General features: G+C 41.9%; 1 long non-coding RNA gene across 1 annotated transcript; it reads right to left on the bottom strand.

Moving 5' to 3' along the window:
- Positions 1 to 5,639: 5,639 nt before the first annotated feature.
- LOC145422493 (uncharacterized) lies at positions 5,640 to 19,403 on the bottom strand. The gene is made up of 2 exons (XR_013903789.1): positions 19,320 to 19,403; positions 5,640 to 6,206 (listed from the first exon to the last, which is right to left on the bottom strand). It is a non-coding gene; the product is annotated as an uncharacterized LOC145422493 (long non-coding RNA).
- Between the last annotated feature and the right edge of the window lie 583 nt (positions 19,404 to 19,986).

Raw genomic sequence — 19,986 nt, 5'->3', positions numbered from 1 at the left:
TTTCTGACTTGTTTGTACATTCTTTGCGCACGCTTGTGCGCGCACGTGAACGGTAGTGTAAGTGCATGTTTGCAGAGAGGTAACAGACAATCATTTAGCGTTAAATGTAACAAAGTTAGTGCTGCTTTGCATGCCTCTGTACGTAATCGTATGTCACCTATTTATTTTTACTGCAATATTTCCTTGATTTCAAAGTATTGTCCATCCCAGAGGTCTGTGAGGGTCTACTGAGGAATTCCAGACTCAGGACTGGACATCCAGCTGCAGACTCCCCTGTCTCCCAGTGCCTTTTGTTCTGGGGACCCCGACGTAGCCTTGAATGCAGGTCACTGCAGGTTACTGACAAAGCTTGGTGAAAGGGGCGTTTTGTGAGCATGTCTGAAAGAAGTGCATACAATTAAAAATAGCCTGCCCTCCTGTCAATGTATTGCCATTAAAAACAGCTGGGCTGGGCTTCTGCCTGCATTCAGCCACGTGAAAGTTGATTCTCTCATTGTGCGCCGATCTTGTCACAACTCCCCCTTTACTGCCACCCTTTGTTGGCTGCTTTGTGCAAGCACCATCACGGAGGCAAAGTCAGCCTCATAAAAAGAGTTCATTTTGGATTCACTGGCCTCCGATGAACAGTGGGAACTTTCTTTATTGTGCCTTCATCCATAAATCGCTGCTAACTCACTGGGCCGTGTCAGTCTGTCTCAAAAGATTCTTTATGGGGCATTTCCTACTTCTTTCCCTGGATGCGTTTTGTAGGTGATTGTGAAGCTCAAGTTTCTAGGACGGTGCACGGCGGAAGCTCCGTGCGTTTCTTTTATTGCAATAACAGGGGAAAGAATAAAAATGCCTTTTTATTTTCGATGGCGGGAATATATTTTGATTAATCAAACTTAATTAACCTCACCTGGCTGCCAGATGATCGTGCAGACCCGTGAGAGTGTTTTCATTTTGCTGTCAGTTATGACACATTGGAGCTATCATTGGCTTTAGGATCAGTCCTCTGAGCCTACAGGTAAAAGTAAACACACAGGATCCCACCCATGGAGCAGCTGTCAGTGGCTTCAATGAATCAGCTCTACCTGTGCAACCAGGCACTCTATGGGTTAATGGAAGTGGAGGCGGACAGTCTTGTCTGTATGGCATAGCCGCCTGTGTTAGATGTGGTGCTTTCAGGAAGACCTCCTTTACCAGGCTTGTCATTTTCCACCAGCCCTTATTGTTCCACCCCCGTCTCCGTCTCCGACTCTCTCTCTCTTTTTCTTTCTCCCCTGGGCCCTCTCTTCACTCTGTCCAAGGCCTTTTCTGATGCCAAGAAAACACACACAAGCAAGCAGCAACATGCACCCTCACACTGACACACTCTCATAAAGACAGAGACAGAAGCAGTCCAAGACACAGAAGACTCACACAAACAGAAAGTCAATAAATGGCCTTCTTATCTTATCAGTACTGTCATCGCTCTATCATCCACAGCCGGTCCTTTTGTCTCATTGCCTAGTGATTCCCAAACAATGGATGCAATTTATACTTAGAAGGTTTGAAATAAGCCAAACCTTTGAAATTTCACTAAATCAAAGATTAGTTTGCAGAAACGAAGAAAACATTTTTTTGTTTGTTTGGGTTTTTTTTTTTTTTCAAAAATGCAGAAGTCACCATTTGTAATCAAAGCAGGCGCACAAGAAGGCCTTTAAGTTGTTTATGAAAGAACAAATCTATAGGAGTGTTTAAACTTATTCTAATGCGCGAGTTTTATTTTTGCTCTACGTTTAGCTGAGGGGTCACCGCAGCGGGTAGCTCTGCATATTTGATTTGGCAGTCCTTACAAATGATACAATATGTAAAAACATGAGTTTATTCTTTTGTGATATGCTGTGAGGCCTGTGGGTTCCCTCCACTACTAAATCATCACATGTGTGAGCAATATACTCATTGGTAATAATAAGACGCATGTTCATTTTGCACAAATTTCTCTTATTGATATCCTCATATTTTTGCATTCATAGTTAAAGCAGATGCCATGGATTTAAAATCCAAGCAAATTCCAGGTGTATCACCCGTATACAAACATACTGCTGTGATAACATGAGAGGCCACTGTTGGAAAAAAAACCCTTAAATATTCACCCACCTCCCCATAATTAACTATTAGACATAACATTGTGTTGTTTTTGTTGATATTAAAGCAGCTCTTTTAATGGTTACATAGACAGCGTTTTAAAGATAGGCTTCGCAGAAAATGTAAACTCCTCCTCTCACCCTGCTCATTTTCTCCCTCACGGCTCTCCGCCTCTCTGCTCTTTTGTTCTGTCTCTCTTTCTGCTTCGGCCTCTGCCGCCGCTGCACTGCTGATGGAAGGCATTGTCTAGTTTTATTAATATGACAGGTGAGCCTGCCCAGCTGCTACCTGAGTGCATCTGTTTGTGTGCGTGTGTGCGTATTTGTGTGTCTCTGTGTGTGTGTGTGTGTGTGTGTGTGTGTGTGTGTGTGTGTGTGTGTGTGTGTGTGTGTGTGTGTGTGTGTGTGTGTGTGTGTGTGTGTGTGTGTGTGTGTGTGTGTGTGTGTGTGTGTGTGCCAAAAAGCAGCAGCTGTCTCATACACGCAATGCACTCTCATGTGAACCCTTTCACTCGGGCATTATTGTGGCATATAGATTTTTATTTTATTGCACTTTTGATTCACAACAGCCGTTTAGAGGATGGTGCAAAGAAACTCGACACAGCCGGTGAAAAGCAACGACTGGCCAGATGCTCTTCATTCTGGATCCATATTTGTGCATTATTACCCTCGTATATGAGTGCTTTGTTTACTTCCTGGGCTGCAAATCACCAGTGTAATTTCCACTTCCCCACTGAGATGGCCATAACATCCCTGTGCTTGTATATACACTTTATGATTTGACTCATATGTTGGGGTTCAATACTTTCGTATTGACTCAGGTAATTGAACACGAGGGACACGATCTGTATTCATAAAAGAAGCAGGGAGACTCGGTGAATCCGGGTTATCCGAACGGTCGTGAGAAGCTCCTGGCAGCGCGATCGACACGCTTTTTTGCTTTGAGAGAAGCGTCAGGTTGTATGTCTGTCATTGACTGCAGTTCAGGCATGACCACGGCAGGACAGAGGTCTTCCACCTGAGCAGCATTTTGTTCTGAGTCGCTCCATTACCTGAGCGAGCCTCCTTTGTCTTACAGCTCCATGTGGAAAATGAATACAAGCTGAAACGGTTCAGGTCACCAGGCATCGCGAGCATTGTTTGTATGTGTGCGTTTGGGGGGGGCTAAAAGCTGAGAATGTTTTTAATTTTATCCTTTTAAATCCAACAAACACTGTGGTTTCTGATCCTATCAGAGATGTTACCTGAAAATCATCAACCCACCAAAGATTTCTAAACTATGGTGTATTACAGTGTTTTAACAGACAGATGTCAATAGATTCCCACTCAGTAGAACAGAGCCATCACACTTATATATGTATATATTGTTTTTCTTTCTTCTTTTACTTTAAGGAGTCAGGCTGGCTAATGGGCAGCGTTTGTGCCGTCGTGGCCCTGCATTGCCCTCACTGCTGTTAATTTTTAAGTACTGTGATGTCATTATTAAAGGCTGCCTTCATTTCTATGATGCTTTGTGGCCATCACATTTATTATCAGACCTAAGAAATATTTACAGAAAAGAGTTAAATACATAAAACTTAAAGAACAGACAGAAATGTTGCTATATTGCCAAAAAGTCTAATTTTTCTTCTTTTTCTGCCTATCACTAAGGCAGCAGGTAGAATTAGGAGGTCATTACTCATCAAGTACATCCTCCATAGAGTTGGATATTACGTCTTTCTAGGTGTGGGCTTGTCAAAAGGCAGGAGGTTAATGCAGTGCACTGCTGCTTAAAGCACACTTTGCTCTTTTCAAATTTAGTCATTGTGCCCGGTGAGATCAAAGCGGCCCTTTCAACATGTTGCTGTTGTCAGTGAGCTTTCATGTCTTACCTCATTACTGGAAAACTTTTCTTTGATTGAGCCGAGGTCTGAGCTGAGTTTGGCCAGACAATAGGCCTGGACGACTTTCACCATAATACAATGAGGAGGCAACAAAGATGTTGTCTCAAATCCCTCTTGAGATGCTGGGCCTCCACGCTTTACTGTGGCCAAAAAGCCGGTGAATTACAGTAAGATCCCTAAAAATAAGGATTTGTAACTCCTCTGATCAAACTCAGCTCACGACCAGTAGAGGCTAAATCCCCGCAGGGTACCAGTGTCGGAGAAGAAGATGAGACGAGCTTCTCCAAATGCATCCCCTGCCCATTTCATTTTAAACCCCTTTGTGATAATGTCTGGAAAAATGGCTTGAAGAGGTTAAATGTAACTTTTTAAATATGCAAGTTTTAGCAGGCTTAAATATCCAAAGCACTGTCGGAATGAAAATCCTTTAATAGACAATTATATTTGTAATGAAGCACGACACCTTTCCTTAAAAATATTTTATTCATGCGGTTTCTAAACAGCTCCAACATTTTTTTTTACTTCTAACAAAAATGTCATAGCAGGGCACCAATATTTTTTCCAATCATTTTTTTGAGGAATAGAGCAAACAAAGCCTTGAGTGAATCCTTGAGTATACACGCCCCTCTCTGGCTCTGAGAATTGGGCTGCAAAAGTCAGAAAATACTGACAGAAGTGGCGTTTTATGGATCAGTAGAAAACTACTTTTGACCTTTTTTTATTTATTTTTTTTGCTTTACCCATTATTTCCCTCCTCACACAGACATTAGCACCACGCTTTCCTTTCTCCAATTTCTCTCGATTTCTTTCGCACCTCCTGTCTGACCTTTTTTTTTTCCTGTCTGAGCTTCTCACTTTTACAACTTAATTTCCTCTCCTGCTGATTTAAGTGTTTGTTTTAAAATATTTTTATCATCTTTCCAGTGATAACTGCTTTACGGGCTCAGGTAATTGCAGACTGTCAAACCAAAATGCCCATAAGAGACAATATAAATATTTGAGTGATTAAAAAAAGAGCGTTTCCTGTGACCCGGCCTCTGCAGAAAATTGAAAATGAAATAAACTGCGCCTGTTGCAAATTTTCCACTCTGATAATTTTTCCTTTCTTTGGAGGAGCCGGCCAATAAGAGCCAAGCTTTTGTTCCTGTTATCACACGCTGTTCATTTGTCTCCCGGCCGGAAAGCTGTGTTAAGATAACGCCATCCTATCATCTGATTGTCTTATCAAAGTTGAGCGACACAGCACCTCCAGACACTCTGAACAATCAGTCGAGCTGGATGAAAAGGTTAAGTTCTGTAGACACATCTTGTTAAAAAGGCCACAATACTTGGATAGAAAAGCATTTAAAAACACAACTTATTCAAGATGTTTTCTGTTGCTTTTCTCTCCCGCTTTCAGGTACCTCACCACATCAGGCTCGTGTAGGCCAATACTCAAAGCCTGTTTAATTTCTTACAGCCTCCTCTCAAGATTTCAAGTGCAAGAGTGTGCAACCCTTATGCAGCGTTTGACACCAGGGTCAGTGGAATTGCCCCACTTGAACTAAAAGACTTTTAGTTTGGTTTGGAAAGTGAAAACTCGGACACCGTTAATTTGTTTGCTCTCCCACTAGTCATGACCGCAGCAAATGCCATCACCTCAAAGAAGTGGTCGGCCGTCCTCACTTTTATTTGTTTGTTTCTTTGGAGGGTGTCAGAAGTTGTGGAGCCCAGCTGTAGCAGACATTGGACTTGTGCAAGGGGGTGTGGTGACCGTCCAAAAGGAAGGCTTTGCAGGGAGAAAGCTATAGGGAGCTAGCAAACAAGCTAGCGACAGAACAGAGGGGGGTGGTGATGGTGCAGGGAGGAGTGGGGATTCATTTAGCCAGGCATAGCTGCTCTTGTTTGTGGTTGTCCCTGACAGCGTCGGCAACGCTGCTCCAAAGCACCTGTGTTTGCTCACTAGCTTTCCCCCAATCTGCTCGAAAAATGCTGTGAGCATGTCACATGGTGGCCAGATAGCCTGGGCACCATGGGAATACAAAAGCCAGGGCTTTTAGAACAGTTAATCATTAATGGAGGCCTCTCTTTTGTCCCCATTCAGTTCCACGCTGACAGAGGCTTTGATATTACATATAGCAGACAGGTCAGTCGTAGATATCGCCAAGTACATGGACAGGAAAGCGCTTTCAGGCCGCTTGATGACGGTAAGAGTTTCCTTACAAAGAAAAAGGATCTGTAAAGGACAAGGAGAACATATAAGTCAGTTTTATATAACACTGTAGGATTTTTTTTTTACTATTTAATTAACTGCACAGTAATTGTAAAGCAGCTTAGCAAATGCTATTGAGCTCAATTAGTGAGTACTGCCAACAAAAAATCAAGTAAGGGCCACAAGCTTCATGATTACGGCTCTGTCGGTGATCGTCAGGAATGCAATTAATAGAACGGGTCTTTTATAGAACTGAAGGCTGTTTTACCAACCCCACAATTAATTAACATGCCCTAATCTCAGTTTGCTCACCATCTCGAACTGTCAATGAAAAGTCCTGGGCTCATTTCATGCCTGTCAAAGTGGGCTTTAGAATAGAAGAAAAACGCAATGCGTGAACTTGCTTTCACAAAGCAAGGCCAAATTTATCTTGAGGAGAGATTAGGTCTGCACACCCACGTTCTTATAAATCCCTAAAAGGGTCAGAAACAAACTCTTATCTTCCATTTACCTCAGCATGCCAACAGTCCTTTATTGAAAGTTAGAGCCTACCCCACCTTAACCCCCCCGGTGCTAATAATACTGTATGGGACTTGGAGAGCATAGTGGGGCCACAAACATTTACGGCTGAAAATGCAGCACAAGAGCAGGCAAAGTGGCCACTCAATGCAGGATGCTTGGTGTGCTGAGAGTCAATCATTAACGTGGCACTTTTAGCGATATCTGCTCTCTCTCACAAAGTAGAAGTCAAAAGATAAATGGAGGTGGTGTTTCAGGGAATGATGTAAGGCTCCAGCGTACCAACTTGGGTTGTTTGGCAAACATAGCAGGTTTCTTTTGAGATATTTGTGGATGGTTTTCATGCCTCTCTTAGATAATATGTTCCATAGCTGGCCACCAAAAGCGAAATGACTCAGGTTTATGTTTGTGTTAATATCACTAAAACACTTCCTGAAATCTCTAATGGAAACCTCTCAGCCTTTCCATTATCATGCAGTTTAAACTTCCCTGTTCTGTTATTAATGACCTGCCTGAAACCGTTCTCCGTCTACACAAAAACTATTTGAACTCAGGTGTATGGAACTAGTATGACTGCAGCATGATGCAGAGACGCCAGCAGAAAGTAAAAACAATTCCTTTGGCATGTGTGAGCGTCACGCAGCCATAAATTGTTCCCTTCCTTGGGTGCAGCTTGACCTCACTACAGCGTGTTTATTTGCAAACCCTGGTCACCGGCGATAAGAGGTACTGATGTCCCCAAACTGTAGCTCGCAATCTCTGCTACAAACACAGTAACAACACACCCATGTTTTTAACTCATTTGCACGGCACAACACACAATAAGGAAAAACACAGAGGCGCTAATAAATCCTCTGTCTCAGCTATAAGGAAATAAATCAGGTTGACTACAGTCAAAGGATGGGCTTAACAAGTGCATGTTTCAAACAAAAGTTCCTGTTTTAGGAGGGAAGGTGCACGGCTGATAGATGGCTTGGCAAACATAGTTGACATACCTGGCCAATGCCATGGGCCGGTCAAAACCCAGGACTGAGAGGGACATTGTGCGAGTGTTTGAGTGTGTGAGCGCATCAGTGTAGCTCTTCTACAGCCTTCCCTCTGAGGCTTCCTCTCCCTCCTCTTCTCCTCTCAGGCCGTGGGGATCACTTCAGTCAGCAGAGCCCTGTTTGACAGAGACTCAGCCTCCATATAAATCCCATCCTCCTATTTATTTGATGTGCAGTTCTACTAGGACGCCTTCGATCCGTCCTCAGGGAGCCCGCATCTCAAAACACTCAAATAGTCTGGGTGCACAGATAAGCACGGGGCTGGAATTATACTCCCAAATTCCCAAATCCATATAGAGCATTGTTTCATCGCATTTTAAAGCACTTACATAGAAAGAAAAACTGCCATATGGTATAGGATCGTGAATGACTGCAACTGCTGTTTTCTGTAATTTAGTGTGTTAGTGTGTGTGATGGGAAAATGTGAAAAAGACCAAAAAAATAAGTAAATAAATAAAAGGAAAAGGGGGGCAAATATTCCAAATCCTTTTTCCATGAGTGCAATTTGGAGCATTGGAAATGGGTCAGTGCAGTCTGGTGGATGAGTGGTGAACCTTTACGGGGAACACCCAGGAATGTTTAGTTAACTCACCCGTCGCATTCAAGCATGTGTGTCAAAGGTGTTTACAGGGTGCTGACATTCACACACTGGAAGAGAAGTGTTGTCAGTGAAACAGCCGTGTGTGGCTGAACTGAATCTTTAACAGAAGTAATAAAAGAGATCTGGAGGAAAAATGTTCCCAAAACAAACAGCTGCATATGAATTAAGAGAGAAAAACAATTATTTTTAATAAAATGAAATACAAATGCAAAGGAACTGCAATCGTTAGCACAGCAGCCTTTTCACCAAAAAGCCTTAAATACAAGTTATTAATTTCATTAAAAAAATCATGAGATTAAATAATAAATTACATTTATATAATGTCATATTTTTATATTTATTTTTGCTCGAAATTCTATCCTGATATTTAATTCATTTATTCTTTCAGATATATTTGAATTAATGCTAAAATTCAGTAAATAAAAACTGACACAGCACTGACTCGATAAGGCAGAAGCACAAAAATGCGACCCCGTTCTCAAAGGTAAAAAATGGTCAGCGCAAAAGATTGTTTTGATCCAGCAGTCCAACATTAATCCAGCATGTAAATATCATCAGCGCGGTGTCACCGCAGCTGCTCGGTACTGGTTCACCCAGTATTGGATCGCACTGACCCCACGCTGGATACATTTTTAACTCAGTGATGCAGTGACACAAAAACATATTTGAATATTTCTCGTGTCATTTTTTAATTTATAGGATAAATTAAATAATTAAATATATTTGTTTAAAATTAAAGATTTTTAGTGCAGCCAAAGATGATGAAACAATTCTCTTTTTTTTAATTTATATTAATATTAGTTGTTCTATTCTACATAATCATAATTAAGCATCATCTTTTTATTCCAAAGTCATGGCATATTCATTTTAATTTTGTTCAATTTATGTTCTTATTGTTTTACATTTGTCTTTTCAAAAGTGGGGGGCAGGGGGCGGGGGGGGGGGGGTGTTTTCCATTTTCCATTTAAATTATGTTTTTGTTTGCTTTTTTTTTTAATATGTGTGTGGTTAAAATATGAACAAGGTATAATTACTCTAGTAGTAAATTTTATGATTAAGTAACATGTTGATCTGCTAATAAAACGAACTTGATAATATGTGGTTTAATTTCCCCTTATTTGATTCCCCGGCAATAAAACCCAATTATGCAGTCATATATCCAGCCGCTGTAACACAAGGCAAACACAAGATATGTGAATCTAAATGTTTAGTGATTTAAAACTGTGTGATTATGAATCATATTTCCACAGTTTAAAAAAATGCTATTTATATTTTAACACCAGCTCTTTTAATTAACGTGTTGGTGAGATATGGGTTGTTAACACTTTTATTTATAACAGATAAATGGAGACTGAATGAAGAACAGAGTTTATTTTGAAAATAATAGAAAATTAACTTTTTTTTATTCTTTGTATAATGTTTTGTATTTTTGTCTGACGTCTTTTTGAAAATACTAAATTTGGAAAAGGTCTTTTACTCTGTGTCTCAAATACAAATGTCAAAGACGTGCCCATGAGCAAACACTCAGTAAGTCCTCTCTGTCTGTCCGTGTGACCACCCACCGAGTGCTTTGGGGCATGAAGCGAATGACTTTAACCGTGTCCTACCAGCTCGCCACACTGACCCACAGGTGACAAAATGGCTAACCTGTTATAGTGCCTGTACACCCAATTACTTTAGGTCACATCGCGTCCACGTCTAGTAACTGAACCACACGCGAGAAAGCTGCAGACTTCGCTCAGACTGGCATTGTTTAAGGTAATTGGAGGAGTGTTGTAAGTTTCCTATGACTCACAAGGCTCTTTTCTCCACCCATGAATGCTGGAAGATTGTAGGTCGTAGTTAACTTAAAAACGAAGTCCTCTCAACTCATAAATTACACGGTAACGGACAACCTTAAGCAGTGTTGAAATGCCTCGAACAGAGCTTTATTTCAGCGTTGCTGGAGCGTGAAGCTGAGAGCACCACCCCACAAGGAGCCTGGCTCTCACAACCACAAATAAGACAGCTATTTATCTTGCCATACCTGAGGTCTGACATGCTGGCAGAACGCTGGTGGTGCACCAAAGGTGGATGTGAAAACAAGCACTTACTGTTTCTTAATGGTGTTGCTCTTTGAGGTATTGCTTCCGTAACAGGTGATACCCTTTTTATTGTTGTGAATAAAGTCAGGTCTTGAATTTAAAATTTCTGGCCTAAACAAAAGGGTTTTCCTTCCTGGGGCCTGTCTTGGCACAGCTACTGGCACTTTGAAATCTGATCTGATAGATTAAGAGCTTATCCATTAGAATAAACCATTGTGGAATCGTCGTGGGCTGGGTTTTCACTCGGCTGAAGAAAAGAACAGTTTTCATGCCATATCTTTGGGTGCAGACTGTATAGAAAGATGCACACACTTGTATAAAAGTGGCCTTACAAACACAGCCAGTGAAAAGCTTTCTTAAACGTTTCCTTCACAATGTCAAATTGTGTTGAAATTATCCTCCGTCTGACCACCCAGGGGGTCCCTGACATCACAACCTTTACAGAGGGGGAGGGGCTCAGTGTGTGTGTGTGTGTTTGTGTTTAGGCAAGTGTCTGCTCACATGCATGAATATGCTGCTTCATCTTATGTGTATTGATCCTCCGGTGACATCCCACTCCTGCTCTTTTCTGTTTGTTTGTTTGTTTGTTTGTGTGCGTTTCAGATTCATTTACCATTGTTACTTTATTCCCTGCAGATTCCGCGGGGAAGCACGCTACTTCCATTTCCTGCCACCCCGGCAGCATTACACGGGCCGAGTGTGTGTGAATACACATTCAGCAGAGAACTGGTCAATGTAAATGCAAACACCAACCGACACACCAAAACAAAGGAGCACAATATGCTTCTCTCTGCCAGAGCCCCTACACTTGCTCTATTTGCCCTCTTTTCTGGTTGGAGTCGCCATTAGGTCATATAATGGCAGCATCAAGTGCCCTCAGCAGCTTCCTGCCTTTGACTGGAAAAGGACTTTTTGTTGGGCGCTACAAGCACGACTCCTGTCTTAGAGCTTTCCTTGCGCCATAAATCTAGATCCCCAAAAATTATTTAAACTAGGCCTCCTGCTAAAACCATCTAAGCGCCGTTATCACAGTCGGTGCTTGACTTGTGCTTCCTTCTCTAATACGAGAAGAGGGGTCACCCGTTATCCCCCTCCCACAGGCCTCAGCTGCCTTTTATGGTAAAGAGAGAGCAAATCGAGGCCAAAATGAGTACACATGCTAAGGTGAACAGAGATACACGAGTGATACCTCATTCAATTAGACAACACCATTAAGGCAGGCAGAATGCGGACAGATAAATGACCATACAGTATGGCGTACAATGGGAATTAAAAGTATAGGGCAGCTGTGCTCTTATCTGGCTGTGGTAGAAGAAACCAGGCAACAAAGGGAGGCCTAAGACTAAGAGGCTTGATGCATGGGAAAGCCATGGGCCAGCCATTGTGGCTGCCCTTCTGCTGAGCAAATAGTCCAAACTGTTCATTCCCCATCTCCCATTCTCTCGCTGGTACATTGTTTGTGTCCTTGCATTTCATTCTGACTGGGGAAGATTGCTCTCAGGGCCAGTGAGCAAACAGTCCAGAAAAGAGCCAGCTATCTCCTGCCGTTCCCAGGAGAACTAGCATTTTTATTTCAGCTCCAAGCTGTCAAAGGATTGGAGAGTTTATGTCAGGATCCTGAATTAATTGCTTTAAGCCTTGGGGCCGACGCCGGCGTTTTTATCACCAAATGTTCGGTAAAATGTTTCCTAGCAAATTATGCGGCCCCCTCCCCACCGTTTCCTCGCTCAGTCGCCAAACATTTGGTATTGGATACATACAGGATGAGTTTCTGCAACACAAATGATGTGTTTAGTTGTTGTGACAGCACAATGGTGTGAATAGTGATGGGCTATAGCACGGCTGTCAAGGATTTGGTGGAATGAAGGCAAACAGAAAACTTTTGTGTGTGTGTGTGTGTGTGTGTGTGTGTGTGTGTGTGTGTGTGTGTGTGTGTGTGTGTGTGTGTGTGTGTGTGTGTGTGTGTGTGTGTGTGTGTTTTCTCCCTCTCCATGACGGTAGGTGCACGAGCCAAGCTTGGCAATAAAATTAGTAAGCTTACAGATGCCTCAATAAAACATAGCTGCTCAGACATTTGGTGGACCGAGCTTTAAAGGCTCCAAACTGTCCCATGAACTGCCAAACTGACTTCGGAACCGTCTGTCATCCTCATATCCATCCCATGATACTGCTAGCTAAATAACTGTACACTGTATATCATAGATTTGGAGGTGAAAAACTCCTATGAGTGACCACAAGCCGTATATCCAACCGAGCAGCATGTAGAAACTGCTCATTTCAAAGAACCACTTTTTAAAATGAATTTTGCCTGCAATGAATGCATTCGTAGCTAACACTTGATACAGTTGATACATTTGGCTCCGTTCACTGTTTTAAATCTGGTGTATCTATCTCAATTATCCCAATTATTCTATGCATAATTTTTGGAATTAAAAAAAATGCTGTGGTATTTATGAACACACAATGTTGGCGTATCTGGATGTTGCGTTTTCACTTTTTGGGGCCAAAAACAACACAGCAACGGGAAATCCGACACTTCCAGTCCTTGGAGTTACACACCAATAACTGAACCTGGATCCACTGTGTGCGTGTTGTTTTTCTTTTTACCAGTCGTCACCCACTGTATTTGCGTCCAAAAAGGCATTAGTCCTTTTTCACTTTGCTGCATGATATTAAACTATTTGTATAAATAAGCCCTTTGACAAATTACCTGTCATCTATCCCTCACTGTCTACATCAAGGATTGCGTCGTCTGATCTACATGCTGATAGGGAGCTGTTCCCAAAGAAACATTTGCATATGACGGGATCTCAGTGGGAAATTTGCATCAGCGCATAAATACAGCTGTCTCTGACTCAGTGACCTCAAACAGTGGTTGCTTGTAACAAGTCTGAACCCACAGCAAATTTAACTGTAACCATGGCCCTTCACAAATGCTTTACGACACCTCTTTCTGCTGAGACTCCACCATGATAACCCGACTCTGACCAATAAATCTGCCAGTTGACTCCTTAATCTAAAAGGATATTAAGTGACAAACACCATGATGTTGCTGTCAGCATCAAGCAGGCGAGGGTTAAATAGTGTGTATCAGGGGACTACTCTGCAGTGGGGGAACATACAGGCCTCATCCTTCACAATAATCTGCTCAACAGCCCTATAGACACTTCCCAGCTTTCCTCAATCCTTCAACGGAGCATCCGTCTTTCCATTATAAATAACACAGCCATTTATATGGATTAAATTGGGGATTAATTTGATTCAAGTCAGGGTATGGGAATTCATTAACGGGCTGACAGTGGCACTATACACGGGGAGAATTTAATTTGAATCCCCCAAGGGAAGCACTGTGAGGCGCTGGAGCTGTGTTGAAATGGAGGTCTGAAAGACAAGGAGGGATATTGTTCTTTAGATTTGGACACTTGTAAGGTGGCACTTTATTGCTGTTGATGGTTTGTTATCAAATTGAGAGCAGCACTGCTGTTAGCTGAGATGGCACTGAAACAGATAGAGCATACTGGACAGCAAGAGACGGGTTTATCTGGAGGAAAGGGCTCAGATTTCACCTTGTCTGTCTGCGTGGATCAAGAGTAGTTTTTGACACTCGCTTGACCGTGAAGAAGAATATAGAGGTTTTCTCACACAGACTTGGCTCTCACTCACATGGTATTAAAATGAGCACATTATTTGAATGTCAGTGATTCTCATGAATGTTGAAATGGCATATCTATAACAGCCATTCCCGACAAGCTATGCAGTGTAAAGTAAAGGCATTAAATTCAACTCGGATGCCCATTACAGAATTCGCCCCTGCAGAACACCATCCTGGCATTCTCTAAATTGGACAAGTCCCATTGTAAGATAGCCTATCAATGTGCACATGTCTGCATAGGAGAACATATGCAGGACAAAATATTCCATAGTTTGTTATTCCGAGGACAGCGCTGGGGGCACACAGGCTTGTTTGCCTTTGCTGGGAGAGGAGATTGGATTGGGGGTTTAAATGAATCGCTGGCGCACCACGTTTATAGGTTTCATTAACTTTTAATGAGTTAGGTGTCCTTCGTTGCGATTGGCTGGCAAAGCTCTGCCTTCACTTCCTGGAACTGGAGCTCAGGGGGAAGTGAGGAGATATTGCAGCATCCTGGCTTCCATGTTATGGCCGTGCGATGGCTAAATATGCCACAGTGTGTGGAAGTGGTTCAGAAAAGGGGATGTAACATGGCACTATATGCGATACCTCCCATCAACACTGCAAGAGCTGGGTCTAAAATATTGAGGTGCATGGTCTCAAGGGGAATAAAGACTCCACACCAGATCAATCACAGCCAAGCAAGCATCCCTTTACCACTGCTGACCGACACATCGCCCATGGCGGCTTTGCCAACAAGGTTTGAGCTAAAAGATCTGCTGGGAAATGTCTGAGGAATTACCAACAAGGGCTAAAAGCACGACTGTGTGCATGTACACAAATACATCAGCAGTCAGCCTGACTGATATCTAACTTCACATTGTAAGCATCTCTAATCTCCAACCAATATGATTTTTTTCTGCCTGGATGATCACACTTCTATTATCTTATGTGGAGGGTTGCTGTTTCTTTTTTCTGTTTCTCTTTGAAAACCTAATCTTCCCCTCCGCTGCTGGGCTGAGCCTCACGTCAGCGCTCAAGAGAAACAAAAGCTTTGATGGTCATCTCAATTTTATCTCGATTCCACCGACATAAGACGGAAAGCTCCTCTTCAGAAATTTACATCACCTTCCACACTCTTGATATTTAGCGGTTCCCATACGAGAACTTGATTGGTTTGGTGAGGTGCGGACTGCTTCTCTTCCATTTTCATGATGACAGACCTGTGCTGCGATACTATTTAAGGATAAACACTGACCATCCATCCACTTCCAGCCTTATAAAAGCAGGAGGGTAGTGAGAGGCACCCCGTTCTGGACTGAATAGATTGCCTTTAGGTCACTGCATGTCCCACCAGCTGCTGCCTCACAGTGCTCAATGGGCATTGTTGACGGACCCCTCTCTCTCTCTCTCCTTCTCTCTGAGAACATGATGGAGTCCTGCGCTGGAATGTCACACAGTCTTGTCAGGAAAGTGCGGACACATCACAGTTAGCGTCCGCATTCTCAGCCTCCATCCCTTCCTCTCTCTTTCTGCCTCTCGCTCGCTCTCACACACCCAGCTCTTCATCATCTTTGTAACAAATCTGCGTTCATCTACAGTCACCAAATAATATCTGCGTCTGTAACTCTGAGACTTTGCAAAAAATTAAGATGAAACATGTCAGCATTACAAATGACAATAAAGTGATTTGTAAATATAGAATAAATCTGCTTTGCCTTATCAAATAATCTGTATACGTAAAGATTTTTTTAAAAAGGGACAGAGCAAAATTAAAGCCAAATTTTAGTCAGAAATGATAAAAGTTGAGGTTTCACTTACATGTACATCTTGTAAATTCCTCATGATATTATTATATTCCAGGTCAGGAGGAGAAAAACAGGCTTTTCTATAAAATAGTTTCTGCCTGCTGTCTCATGCAGTTTGTACGAATTATCCACAACCCCCCAAATTACATAAAGAAACATTTTTAAAAAGCCAATTTTTTTTTTTGCTGATATATATATTTTTAAAAATAAGGAACATTTGCAATTATTGAAACTCCATTTACTTTAACTGCACTGTTTTAATAGGAAAATTATTTATAAAAGCCAAATAGTTAATTCCTTGCTTGAAGGTCTGCCTGAGATTCATTTTATGATTTTACTTTTTAATATTTCAAGTTTGTCTTATTAAAAACAAATATTCCACAGGAAAGAACGAAGCTCAAAAGTCATTTTAGAAAGCCAAACACACAATAGAACAATGTTTTCAACAGCTGCAACGCAAACTTATGTGGAATTAAAATGTAATTTATTAATAAATCATTCTTCCCTGCAGTAATCCTGTTTTCATTTCTACCTTTTTGTGCTAGAAATCCGTAATATGTTTGCAGAAGTGCGTATTTATGTGCAAATATCCTTTTAAATACAAACGTGTGGGCAGCCTATGAAACGGCAACAGAAGGAATGCATTTTCAATTGCAAATTAGCTGGTTAACTTATAGATGTGATTTCGATACATTTTAATATTTCAAATTTCGGACACTCTAAATGTATATTTTGGTTATGAGCTCATTTTAAATTCCTGTTAAATCAAATGTTTAACAACGATAGAAAATAGCAGACGTTCAGAAATGACAATAACGCAAACCGAACCGCAGTGCCGCCTCTGGAAAAAATAAGCCGTAAAATGTTTATTAATTTATCAACATAACAGAATTTATTTTCTACAATTTATTTATTTATTCTTTTATTTAAAGTTGAATTAATATTTAAATCTTCTGGGTTTATTTGCGCAAATTTGTCGAAATCACATAATAAAAAGTTATGATTACAAGTATTAATTTTCTGTAAATAGGCGCTGAGAAAACTGAAGACACGTACAGTGGCTGGCCGGACGGGACGGGACGGGGCAGCGACGCTCACACCGGGATGGGCCGCCTGCTGGGAAACCATGGGTGGCTTTAAGTTTTGACTTTGTGGCCTCTTTAATATACTGAGGGACGGCAGTTTGCCTTGCTAAGATATGGGATTAGGAGTATTTCTGGTGAAAGAGGAGTTAAGTCGGGCTAGTGTGGACGGTCCCTCCCCTGAAAAAGGCTGAGACAGAATTACAGCTTGTTGGACCGGTGTCCCGCCGTCGTCATGGAGACGGATCTACTTGGGTGTTCCAGTCCGCGGGCTGCAGCGCATGGAGAGCCTATAGGTGCGCCAGACACCTTTCTGTGTATATAACACATCTGACTCTTGAAAGAACACTGCTCCAGATTTAATATAGCCTACAGACACAGGCTGATGAACTGGGCAAGAATCGAAGAGGCTGTATTAGAAGGCCGATTGGAGGATTGATCACAAAACTACCCACTCTCACACACACGCGCACACACTTCTTATTGTTCTTCCCTTCCGAGGCCAGTGTTCATACGATAATTCCAATAATTTGTTGATATTATTTCAATTCTTTTATGCGTAAACCGATGGTGTAAATGGAGCCCCATCAGGCTGATATAGCCTATTCAGTTGACGCCCATGGGTGGATGCGCATATGGCTTATAGGGTACTGAGTCATTCATTGAAGACAGAGGCCCAAACTCGCCTAGGCATTAAAATACGTCGCTGTAGGGAAAATGTCTCACTTTGGAGGTCTGGTATTAGACGCTATTTAAAGTGATAAAAAGAAAAGGAGGTAAATCGTCTATTGTTGCAGTAAATATATCCTCCCCCCCCCCCCCCCCCCCCCCAAAAAAAAGACTGAATTAAACAGCAGAAGACTTTATAGTACAATGATATTTGGTCTATTGTTTCCAGCTACGCTGATTTTTTTTAAAGATATATGATTTCCCATCGACGACCTGCAGTGAGAGTCAGAATGCCTGCCAGAGATGAGTGCCTCTGAGAAAAAGGGGGTCCTGTTTTCAGGCCCTAATCAAGAAATATGCAAATACGCTCACAAAAAAAGCAGAGAAATCAGGTTAGCGGGCTAAGAAAAAAAAAGGATCAACAGGCCGGGCCATCCTTTATTCAGTTGCTATAACAACAGATGTGCTCGTCTATGATGGCGCGGCCAGGAGCTCCAGAGGTATCCTCCCCGATGGAAAAACCTGAATAAAGTTAGGAGATGCATGAGCCCCGGCGCACTTTTGTGTGCCGGTACAGATTGAGGTTGGTTACCTTTGAACCGGCAAAGCTCCACAAGGCCATTCCCGGCTCAGTGCGCGCGAGAGGGGCTTGACTGGGGTTACCGCGCCTTCTGAGGGTCGGAGGAGAGCAGCGTTGGAATATAACTGTTATATATTGGCCGAGGAACAATTTGAAGGGCTCTCCATCTACTTCAGATTTTAAAGAATCAGTATTTTGGATGCAGTGTCTTGAACATCATCGTCATTATTATTATTATTATTATTATTATTATTATTATTATTATTACATGTTTGTGTTTAATAAAACGGTAAAGATTCTAGCTTTAAAATTAAGACTTCCGGTTTTTGAATCCAGGAAAAAAAGGGGGGGGGGAATAAGATAAAGTACGTATTATCCTAATTTTCTTAAAATATTTTATTAAACGCGTTTTATTTTCATATATTATTTTACTTTTGATTAAAACTGGTGCTGGAAAATAAAAATCGATTCAGTGTATTTACATACCGGTACCAAATAATAAAAGCCGTAGAGTCAGTGTTGCAGGAAAGCTCGCTTTCAGGACGTAAGAGCAGCCACACTGATACCAATCAGCCGCACACTGCAAAAAATATCTGCACTCAGTCTCACATGTCTCTGAACAAGGAAAGAGTTCCGCTGGTTTCGTGTGTTTCCTCCAGTTTAAACAGTCGCTTTTCTCTAATGTGCTACAAGTTACAATTGTGGACAGAGTTCATCTATTTGGATGATTTACTTTTGCGAAATAACCACCAATTGAGGCGAGAGAAATTATCTAATCAACTGAAAACTTTTAATTAAAAACAAAAATTACGCAGTTGAAAGAGTAAAGCCAACCTAGTGTGTCCGTGGCAGTTTTTTGCAGTGCGCTAAGGTCTCTCCAACATGCAACTCAGAGACAGGGAAACTTGCAGCAATCACACAACCTGCATATCCTCTCAGCTTTGCACCACCCTGTCGTGAAATCAAATATGTCTCGTTTCGACTGAATTTAGGAAATCAGCCTCTGCCCCCTCCACCCCATGCACCCCCGGGAACGGCTGTCAAACCGTCTATCCCTCCAAGTAAAAGGAAAAAAACGATGTAAGAAGACAGATTTATAAAAATAAAAGCTTCATACCTGCGCAAAATAGCCGCTGCTTGTTGTTGGCAGGCCACACAGGAGCCCATTGTAGAAGCTCGCCTTCTGCCTTCTGCAAAGGGCTCCAGACATCACGGCATTTATTTGAGCTCAAACTCTGTCACTGTTGACTTTAGCACAAAGCAAAGATTTCACTGCCCCGCTAGTTAAAAAAATGATTATTTTACAGAGATATCGATCAGTGTGCTATAAAAAAATCAGCTTAGCATTATATGTCTAAAATGAATAGAACGAAATTTAATGTCTGTGTAAATTTACAGAGCTGCGGCGTCCTATTCAAAGTTTACACTTGTGCAATTTGGTTTGTGTGTGTACTCTTCCTATATGTGAGCATAGCCTACACTCTATTGTTTACTGGCTTTGTTTATTCGCAGATCACGCTGTTTAAAGTACGATCTGTAAAGAGGGCCTGGAGAATAAACGCACACTTTAGGCCCTACGTGTTCAGAAGTCGAAGGGGTGTCATTTGGTTATAAGAGGAGCAGAAATGCTCCCAAACTCCCTGGCCTTGGATTTGAGCTCAGGAGGGGACTTGGAGTCATTTGGATGACAACTAGCCTATCTTATCTAACAAGTGGGGAGGGTCCCACTACTTTAAAAATAGGGAGAAGACAATGGTCCCCCAGATTGTGGGGAGAAAAGTTAG

The sequence above is a fragment of the Astatotilapia calliptera genome, chromosome 19, assembly GCF_964374335.1.
Source record: "Astatotilapia calliptera chromosome 19, fAstCal68.1, whole genome shotgun sequence".
Classification (NCBI taxonomy): Eukaryota; Metazoa; Chordata; class Actinopteri; order Cichliformes; family Cichlidae; genus Astatotilapia; species Astatotilapia calliptera.
This window is presented reverse-complemented; position numbering and strand designations above follow the sequence as displayed.